Source organism: Mastomys coucha, unplaced genomic scaffold (genome assembly GCF_008632895.1).
Source record: "Mastomys coucha isolate ucsf_1 unplaced genomic scaffold, UCSF_Mcou_1 pScaffold17, whole genome shotgun sequence".
NCBI classification, from domain to species: Eukaryota; Metazoa; Chordata; class Mammalia; order Rodentia; family Muridae; genus Mastomys; species Mastomys coucha.
The window spans coordinates 4,742,229-4,753,324 of NW_022196899.1; the positions used below are offsets into that span (position 1 = coordinate 4,742,229).

At 45.4% G+C, this 11,096-nt stretch overlaps 1 pseudogene; it reads right to left on the reverse strand.

Moving 5' to 3' along the window:
• Positions 1–10,453: 10,453 nt before the first annotated feature.
• On the reverse strand, positions 10,454–10,769 carry LOC116094714 (annotated as a pseudogene).
• Positions 10,770–11,096: the final 327 nt, after the last annotated feature.

The window sequence follows — 11,096 nt, forward strand, 5'->3', positions numbered from 1 at the left end:
AAAAAAAAAAAAAAAAAAAAATTATAAACATATGAGAAAGCTTTGTGGGCTTATAACAGTAACATTTAAGTTACAAACAACTGAATGAATAATGAGGCTTTCTCTAAAATGATCCACATTTTAGAAAAAAAATGCATATGAACTTACATAGAAAGGGAAGGGTGTATTAGATGTGTTTATTTCACTATCCCCTCACCCCACCCCACTCCTCCCAAGGGAAATATGCATGTAATGACAGCTAGGGGACCTGCTAAAGTCAAAATGCTTTGGAGATGTAGAAATGAATTTATATTGTGTAAAGGAGAATTCCTGGAAACAAACCAATTCAGGCTCCCGAGCTTGGAGAAACCATTGTTTGTAAGACAGGCCTTCAAAGGACAACTTCAAAACACAGCAGAAACTGAAACAGAAAAGCGTATCTTAATGTTGTGAGGTTTACAGCTGGGAGAAAATACACAATGACCTTCAGAAAAACCTAACTCTAAGGTCCTCAGAAACAGCTTCCAAAATAAATAAATGTTTAAAAAAAAAAAAAAAGAAAAAAGAAAAGGAAAGGAACAAGCCCAAATTACTTTTACATAGATAAAAAGATCTACCTTTTGAAAGATGCATCCCTATAATCTTGTACTTGGGAAACTATGGCAGGAGAATTGCTGTGAGTATGAGGCCATCTCACAGGCCTACCTTATGAACCCATCTCTCTCACACACACACACACACACACACACACACACACACACACACACACTCACTGGTACTGCTTTTAACTCTAAATAACTCTAGGGCTCCACACTGTTGCTAGATTCATTTCCTTAAATGCACATGTGCCAGCTCACCACAGCTGGGACAGGACAGTGCTGGAAAGACTTCCCCAATCCCCCTCCCGATCATTAGAGGAAGGACACCCCCAAAGACTGCGTAACCGAGGTAGCTTGAGATTTTGCCTTGAGGACATGAGCTATGTTTCCAGCATGTCACTGGGACACGTGCCTTGGGATAGAGCAGCGTGTGAACCTGGGGTTCTTATCAACAGAGGAGAACAGCGAGACCCACCGTTCAGGGTTCGTGAACTCTTAAAACTATATGCCTTATAGAGTAATAATGAGTTACAATGTGAATTATCACTCCCCATAAATTATAAGTATATTATTGTCACCGCTACTACCATTGTTGCTCTTCAGTGCCCTGTAAAGGGCGAAGTAGCAGTCACTACACCGCTATATGATGAAGGTGAGGTAAGATTTTATATAAAGTGATCATGAAGATCTACATGCATTTTTTAAAAATATGTAAAGATCTTTTTAAAACATGCTTCGTTTTCTGCTGTACCATGTAAAGTAATGCTTGGAACATCATAGGCTTTTAACTCGGGTCTAGACATTCGAATCTCTGGGACGGTGTCCAGATCGTTTAATTCCTCTACGTTTAGGGAACCCCACATCCTAGGTTTGTTGGAGGCCTTTCATTATGAGGAATCCTCTCTTCCATTCATACAGATTCTCACGGGGAGGTGACGCGCAACCATACATTTATTTCACTACTACTTTGTAACTGTAATTTCAGTACTGTTATGCCACCCCTGAGAAAGAGCCTTCGACCCCTAAGGGGTGGAGCCCACAGACTGAGAACCACCATGTTCTGGAGGTTCTAGAGAGGAAGTCACTTCCGTGTTCTCAAACGCTTCATAGTTGTTGCTTGCATTTTCTTAGGGAGAGTTGGAAGAGACGGAAAGAATCATGACAATGGCTTATACCACCCTGTTGTCCCTACACGTCTCTCCTCACCTTGGAAACCGCTCCTGCCATTGTTGCTCTTCACCTTGCTGCTCTTGGGAGAAACGGGGTCTTTCCTACTATGCCCTTCCCCCAGCCTTGAGCAGGCTAAACAGACCAGGAGGGCTTGCCAAGATTTTTTCCCCCCCGAGACAGGGTTTCTCTGTGTAGCCCTGGCTGTCCTGGAACTCACTCTGTAGACCAGGCTGGCCTCGAACTCAGAAATCCACCTGCCTCTGCCTCCCTCCCAAGTGCTGGGATTAAAGGTGTGCGCCACCACCAACCCCGCCCCCCCCCCCCCCCCCCCCCCCCCGCCCCCCGCGGGCGCCAAGACGGTTTTAAGACTTCCAGCCTAGCTGCACTTACTAGTTCCTACAGGAGCTTTGAGGAGTAGACTGCCCGACAAGCTTGCTTTGCAACAGAATCCTGCTGAAACAAAGGATGGGTCTGAGGGCTCTCCCTATAGAAATACAGTGCTGACTATTAAGCTTTGGGCCTTGATCAGAAACTTTGTCTTGGCTTCATCCTTCTCTATTTTTTTTCAATACCAGCCCCCCTTTCAAGTAGACCCAGTTCATCCATGGCAGGCTAGATGGTTACATCCTACTATTTGAAACCATGAGGCATAACTCAGAAGAGATAGAAACAAAATTGTGTTTTAGGTTACATTGCCAGGTGCAAAACTCTATCAAATGATAATGGCATGTTGTCCCCTCTTCCAAGTGTCAGAAGAAATGTTAAAAAACAAAAACAAAAAAACATGTTGTTAGGCTGGCGAGATGGTTCGGCCGGTAAGGGCACTGACTGCTCTTCTGAAGGTCCTGAGTTCGGATCCTAGCAACCACATGGTAGCTCACAACCATCTGTAATGTGATCTGACGCACTCTTCTGGTACATCTGAAGACAGCTACAGTGTGTTATGCCAGAGCTAGCATGGGGCAGGAGCAAGCAGGGTTGGCAGAGGTCCTGAGTTCCATTCCCAGCAGCCAGCAGAGACAGGCGGATGTCTGAGTTCGAGGCCAGCCTGGTCTACAGAGTGAGATCTAAGACAGCCAGGGCTACACAAAGAAATCCTGTCTCGAAAAACCAAAAAACCAAACAACGACAACAACAACAACAACAACAAAAAAAAACATGCTGTTTTCATTCAATGTTTATACTGTCCTATAATGTCCACGATTTTCATACAATGTTCTACAATCCTGTAAATGGGTTAACATATGGTTTTAGTTTTTTATTGCTGTTCTATAAGATAAGCACAATTCAGGGCCTAGAAGTAACACAAATCTAGTCTCTTAAAGTTTTGGAGATCACAGTAGGTCTGCCATCTGTATTCTTTCTAGAGCAGTGGTTCTCAACCTTCCTACTGCTTTGACCCTTTAATACAGTATCTTATGTTGTGAACACCAACCATAAAATCATTTCATTACTACTTCATCACTATAATTTTGCTAGTTATGGATTGTAAGTAAATATCTGATAAGCAGGATGCCTAATATGTGACTCCTGAGGAAGAGCCATTCAACCCCCTAAAGGTGTCATGATCCACTGAGAAGCCTGTAGAACAACAGACTCTAGGGAAGAATTCATTTCCTTGGCTTTTATGTCTTCTAGAGAATGCTCACCTTCTTTGGCCACAGGCCCCAGGCATAACCCTGCTTCTACAGTGGCATCCTTGCCTTGATCCTGCTTAAGAACACTTGTGGCAGCCGGGCAGTGGTGGCACATGCCTTTAGTCCCAGCAGTTGGGAGGCAGAGGCAGAAAAATTTCTGAGTTCAAGTGTTAGATTCGGGGTGGATGTCCCACTCACGAAGACACAGAGACGGAGATGGATGTAATAAGCATGAGGTTTTTAATAATCCAGTATACTGGGGTCGTTCTGCATTCAGGCAAACGCGACCCTGGGGAATAAAAGCACACACTCTTTATACCCTTTCAGAACATAGTTTTACAGCGTGAGTTGGTTATCTTTCCCATTGTTCTTTGTTTCCACGGACCTTTCTCTCCCAGGTGAGGAGGAGATACCTGTTGCATGTAGGAAGGGTAGGGGGAGATCTAACCCCTCCTGAGGATGTTTCCTGGAACTGGGCATTACTGCCCACAATTAGGGCATCTCTTGGGGACGGATGTTTGTTCAGTAAACCCTTCTGAAGTTCTCTGTCTTTAGGCTTAATGGACATTCCTGGCTCCTCAGTATTTTTATGAGGTATCCCTGTTTGCTCAATTCTTACACAAGTCTAACCTGGTCTACAGAGTAAGTTCTAGGACAGCCAGGGCTATACAGAGAAACCCTGTCTTGAAAACAAAAACCAAACCAAAACCAAAACCCAAAAACAACAAAAAAAGAACACTTGTGGCATGTTGAACCCACTCACATGAGGTAGGGTATACTACTCCATTCTCCTTTGTTCTTAATCATAATGGCTAAGTCCTTAATTAAAACTGTCATGTATCTTGCCATGTATAATTTACCTGCATATGAATGAGGGAACTAAGTCAGACAAAGACATTTGCTCTGCCTCCTCTCTGAATGGTCATCCATACACTCATGCTTCAAACACTGACCCAAGGCTGGTAGAGCCATTTTGGGAGGCTGTGGAAACTTTAGTTGATAGAGAAGATGTTCTATAACAAAACTTTTCCTGGGGAGACACTGAAGGGGACCGCCTCATAGTGTGGGCACCTTTTGTAAGAAATATATTAGGCACAAACTACACCCAAACATCTATTTTCACAGAGAAAGCCTTTATTAAGAGAGGCGGGGAGGGAGTAAGTAAAAATGGCTGCTCTCTGACCCAGGCAGAAAAATAGCAGCATGTGACCTTGCAGGTATAATTTTTAAGGGAAAAATGGGGAGGTCTTGGTTAGAATTGTCTAGGATGTGATGAGATGTTAGATTGGTCATGTTAATTAGGTGAACCAAAGGGGGTTTTGATCCCTGGACTGTGTCGTCCAGCCTCAGAAGTGAGTCTGGCATGAGAAAATTTCTAAAAAGCGAATAGACCTTGACAGTGTCAGGATGTGATCTACGGTCCCAAGGGAGAGGGAAGACGGAAGGGCAAGCAGACCTATATCTGCTCGGGACCCCAAGAAAGACCAAGTTCTCAGGACGGAGATGTATTTGCCCCAGAGGGACAGAGGTGGAAAATACAAGACAGAGAGAGCAAGGGGAAGATGAGGGAGGAGGGGAAGGGAACAAGAGAGAGGGAGAATAGGGATGGGGTGGTGCCACAGACTCGGTTCTTTGCGGGGACCTCTTGTTCCTTGGGATGAGAGTTCTGGTCAGGTGGGCAAAATTTCGGCAAATGACAGACAGAGTCAACACAAGGGAGTGCTGAGTCTGAAGGTATTTCTTAAAAAACAGCATGAGGTTTTTTACAGCCATTGCAAAAGAGAAATGAGAAATCTAGCAGCTCAGCAGTTGAGGTACATCTGAGACCACCTGAAACACACTGGGTCTAAAGCAGCAGCCATCTCCTCTGGACTGGTGCAGCACCCCCAGGCTCCAAGCACGCTCAGGCCCATGCAGCCCAGCCGGAGTCCCGGGGGCGGGGGTGGGTGCGCTGGCCAGGAGGGTAGAGGCTTGAATCTCAAATCTCCAGTCTTCAATCTTGAATGCTGACTGCTGCACACTGTCTCACACACATACACACTTGGCTCAAGGTCCCGCCCATCCTTAGTAAAACACCCACTATGCTAATCTTCTGGACTAGTAGAGACACGTCTTTCTTGCTAATTCCTAGGAGTGGTTCAGCTGTAGTACTTGACTGAGGATTCTATTTGACCTTGCCCTGGGATAAGTCTCCCATTCTGTAAGCTTCCATGCCTTACCCACAATGCCAGAGGCAATTAGTCTGGATGGGTAACATTCTTTACAAAATTCCAAGCCAGGTTTTGGCTAAGATGTTGGAACATTGGTAAAGGTTCAAATTTGTCCAAGGTTCAAAGTGTCCAATTTTGTCTAGCTATTAATAAATCATATCTTGGTAGGCACCTAGCATGCGAGTTCGCAAGAACATATCTGGGCTACCTCTGAGTTAGGGGATGCCATGACTGACTGAATACCCAGGAGGTACAAACTCCCTTTGAAGTCATAATGCCTCTTGTCTGCAATCAGGCTTTTACCCCTGATATTGCAGATGTAACTGGAGTAGACGAGTGGGCATGGCAGGGTGGGGGAGGGGAGAGAAGAGGAGGGAGATGGTGGTGGTGAATATTTGTCCCTTGACAAAGGAGTGTCTCTGGATAGAGAAGAGACAGACGCGGCCCATAGGCAAATTGCAGTTTTATAAAGGTAAAATGAGAAACCCCACATTAGGATGAGGGGTTTAATTTTAATTAGACAGATTAATTAGGTGAGCCAACAGGGTCTTTTGACTGGGGGGACGTCAATACTTTGATAGCTGGACCTTGGTAGTCAGCCTCAGGAGGAAGAAGTGGCCAAATATGGGAATGGATCTTGGTGGCTAGCTTCAGGAACGTCATCTCATGGGTTTTACCAAGGCAGAGGAAATTGCGGGGAGAAGAGCAAGGCCTGTCAGAGCTAGACGCTCCAGTGGGCTAGTGTCTCCTCACTGCTAGTGCCATGTCTGCCAACCCCAGGCTTGCTGGAGCCCTCCAGACACAATAGACATGTCTACTCATCCTTTATAGGGATTCCGCAACCAAGTAAAGTACAATACTGTCAAATTCCAACTTAGTGAATCAATGAGTTTACTGGAATTACTTCCAGGATATATGTGTCAGAGCCATGTTTGCCATGCCCAGGCAGGCCAGAGTCTCTTCAAAGAGGACTGAGGAATTTATGCAGTCAGCCTAGAATAAATTTACTTTCATAATATTATATATATTTAAAATATATAATAACACAACAGCATAGAATAATACACAGGCCCAAATAGTTCTTGTTAACTAGTCCCCTATGCTTTTATTAGTATAAACTGGATGTTTGTGTCCTTTCAAGTTCTTGTGTTGAAGTCCTAACCCTTAGAATTATGTACTTGCAGCCAGACCTTGGGGAGGTGATCAGCTCAGGAGACAAAGCCAGTGGAAGGATTGGTGGATTTATGAGAAAAGATGCACCAGTGGGGCGGAAGTCTGTGCTAGAGACTTTCCGGTGACTCTGTGGTGCTTCAATACCCATAGAGAGGGAATAGGGTGAGGGAAGAAGAGAGAGAGAGGGAAGGAGAAGGGGAAGGAGCGGGGAGAAAGAGAGAGAGAGAGGTCTTTCTCTCTAGCATGCTCAGACACAGCAAGGTTTAGACTTCAGAGCTAGAGAGATGGCTCAGCAATTAAGAGCACTGACTGCTCTTCTGGAGGTCCTGGGTTCAAACCCAGTTAACTACATGGTGGCTCACAACCATCTGTAATGAGATCTGATGCCCTCTTGTGGTGTGTCTGAAGACAGCAACATTGTACTTACATATAATAAATAAATAAATCTTTCAATAAAGAAAAAGATTTAGACTTCAGCTTCATGATTAAGCCCCTCAGACCATGATATTCTGTTATCATAGTTCAATATGGTGGTTGGCATTCACACAATTGTCAGAAAAAGTATGATTTGTGTGGGCATTTTCTATTCCTAGACAGAATGAAAGACCTGGGCTTTTAAGAGAAAATAGCTGGCAATAAGTGTATCGCTATAATCTAGTGGTCTAGTGGTGATGACCCGAAGTTCATGGCTGATGTCTCCAATCGCAATCTGAACCTGTTCCTTCGCCTCTCAGAAGCCCCATCCTTTCTTATCCCCAGGAAGAGGGAATAGTAGTAATGCTCACTTCACAGACCTATTGTGAACATAGTGTGGATAAAGGAGATCGAGCACATGTCACTCCATACAGGTGAGCAGATGACCACACATGCAACCTTCTTCCTCCATCTTCTCCTCTTCTCAGCTCTGACTTCTGTTTCCAGGGACAAGAGAAAAAGAACATGAACAGATCCAGGGTATTGATGTGAGATGGCGTCTTCCAGATGCCCACCAGACAAGAAGGGCGATGCAAGTTACAGGGGATCCTGTAATTTGAACAATCATGCCCTTACTGAACTTGGTGGTACCCATCTATGATCTCAGGATTGGCAGGCTGAGACACGAGAATCTTGAGTTTGAGGCATCCTGGGATATAGAGTGAGACATCCCCTCCCCCCAAACACACACACACGCTCATGCAAACACACACACACACACACACACATACACACATTGTCAGACTGATCAGGAGACATTTCAATGAAAAGTAAATTTGAAGGACCCAAGGTGTAACTCAGTTGTAGAGTACTAGCCTGGCACGCACAAGACCCTAGCTTCGATTCAGAGTACCCCACGCACAAAAGTAAATAACTCAGAGAACTATTTTGCGAAGGCGATCTAATAACATATGCAAGGAGTTTCTCATCGTATTTGTCTGATTAACGCTCCCACCACCACGTCTGTTCTTCAAGACGGCAACTCCGTAAGAGTCTGCCGGCAGACACGGTGAGTGGAGTTTACGACAGAGCCGGCGCTGGGGAATTCTTTCAGAAAGGCCCACTCATTCTTTAATCTGCTGGGAGGACTAGGTCAACCTTTAGATTTAAAAGCTCTCTTTCCTGACCACATGGCAGCAAACAGAATAGCAAACAAGGTTTCCATTCTCTCCTATAGGATTTCAATTGTTGAAGTTCTACTGTTTATCATTTATGTCAGGTTTAAAGATGTGTAAAACAGTTAACGAATATCTCACTTCAGCTGTGAGGCACAGCAGAGAAATGACGTCATCCTTCGCCGTGCGGCCGGCATGTAAACTGCTTTACAAGCTGGTAAGTGCTCCTTCCTGTTGCTGGTGCAGAGTCAGATGAAGATAAATCTTCTCGAGGGAAGTTAGGTAAAGGCGGGGAGCCATTAGCTGGTATTTCTGGAACACTATTCTTGCCTTCTTGAGAGGACTGAAAAATGGGCGTGTCAGTGCTGGCAGAACGCATGGGTGATTATCCGAGGGAAAGTCTCCGTGGCTATCCCTCCTTCTCTGTCTCTCTGGAGGATATACAGCATCTACTGGGTCACATAAAGAACTAAACAAATGGCATACCAGATTACACACACCTTCGCTGAGTTAGGATTACAACTTTCAGTGTGAGATGTCTACAAACAGGAAACCTCACTGCAGTTAAAAGCGAGGCTGCAAATGATTTTTCAAGCCATAAACAGAGGAGGCTAAGCAAGGAAGCCACAGAAAGCTGCAAATCCAACCAGACAAGACAATAATGGCTTCATTATATAAGCTGCGCGACAGATGGACATCTTTCTAACACGTGACCTTCTCCCCCTCTCTCCCCACGGGCTATTATCCAGAGTCAGGCCCTTCTAAAGTGGTACTAACAGAGACAACACTGGCAGCCAGTGACGGCACTCCGTCGGGCCAACACACCCTGGGCTTTGGGGCGTGATTTCTCTTCCTAGCAGGAGTTTCAGCTTCTGGTTTCTGTGGTGTCTGCAGTTTCAGAGCACCAGGCCAAAGGGCACTTTGCAGTCCACGTCTGCATATACCTTTCAGACTTGTCATCAGAACAAAGTGTGGGACTGGGCTTTGAGGTGTTCTACAAAAGTCAAAGGCCAACCAGCTAGATGAGCACCTGACTATGGAAGTGGGGGGGAGGGGACAAGCAGGGCACTTGCTTTAAGAAGTCTCTTGCCTACTCTGCTTCGCCTCCCTCCTTCTTTCACTCTGTCAGTCCTCCTCATCTGCTTTGTCTGTAGACAACTGCATACATGCATGCAAGGTACTTTAATGACACGTGGTCCACTCTGCACTCATTCCCACTGAGCCTCTTGGTCTCCCAGATACTTCTGTGTTGTGGGGACAAGGGAACGTGGAGTTTAGTTAGGTTTGTTTATGTAAGTATGGATGAGGGCGTTTGTTTTTTTTTTTTTAATTTATTTTATGTGCATTGGTGTTTTGCCTGCTTGCATGACTGTGTGAGGGTATCAGATCCCCTGCAACTGGACTTACAGGCAGTTGTGAGCTACCATGTGGTTGCTGGGAATTAAACCCAGGTCTCCTGGAAGAGCTGCCCGTGCTCTCAGCCACTGAGCCATCTCTCCAGCACCCCTCCCCCTACACACCCTTTCTTTTTTTAACTGGAGCATGGGCTTCCTCATTTTAAATGATTCTCAGCTAACTCTAGGAGCCAGAGACCAGCAGGAGAGGAGCCAGTGTGAAATATCAGTCCTAGATGGTTTAAAAAAAACATCTCACTTTTGAGACTGGAAAGATGATGCGTGCAAGGACCTTGCTTTGCCAGTGTCAAGTGGCTCACTGTGTCAGTCTGGACTTCAGCCACAGCTGTTCTGTCCCGTGCTGCCAGGGGACTGGTCTCTGTTCTCTCCTGACCTTTCCTGTCTCCATTTCCTTTACTGTGGCCCCACAGTGGCTAAGTATGGAGTTTCCATACCGTGCGCTTTCATATCCTCTCAGCCCCACCCCTCTCTAGATGTGAACAGCACATTTAGCTAGAAAAAAAAATCTGGCAACCATACTGTATGAGAAAAGAATCTATTTTCAATAAAAGGAGAGGAAAAAAAAAAAAGACAAGAAAACTCCCTGGTACCTGAACACATGTAAGGAGTGAGTGGTGTTCTTTTTGTTTGTTTGTTTGTTTGTTTTTTGGTAGGAACTATCTTTTATTGGGGGAGGATTTGTCAATCCTTCTTGGCCGCCTTCCTCATGGCTGCCAGCATGTTGCTCAGCTCCTCCTGCTTTCTCTTGGCACGGATGTGTGTGCCCACCCTCTTCTTGATGAACTTGAGTGTGCGCTTGTCCTTGGACACTTTGAGCAACTCCATGGCGCCCCGCTTGTAGGGCACGAAGCCTCACACCTCCCGGATCACGTCCCCACACGAACTTGGTGTGCTTGGTGAGGCGTCCACGGGTCCGGCTGTGTCTCGGCTTGCTGATGTTCTTCGTCACCTTGTGGCCCTTGTTAAGGCCCATGGCCATGGGGTAGCACAGAGTCATGGCTGCTGCTCTTAGATGGTGGCCGGGACAGCAAAAAGCACGAGTGGTGTTCTTGACATGCATGTATCCACATGTCATATCTTCATCAGTATCCTTTGTAAGATGCTTTAATAGCCCAGTACATGTAAGAGCAATTTGAGGCAGCTTCAATCAATACCAAAGTAATACATAGCATATTATAATGGAGTAAGCCATCAACCTCACTTCAAAGAGTCCTCGAGAAAGGAATCACTCTGCCGATTGTCGGTCACAGCCTGGACTGCAGCCCCACAGTTCTTCATTCTCATACTTACGTTTTTGTACTTTAGAACGTTTGTCATGAAAACT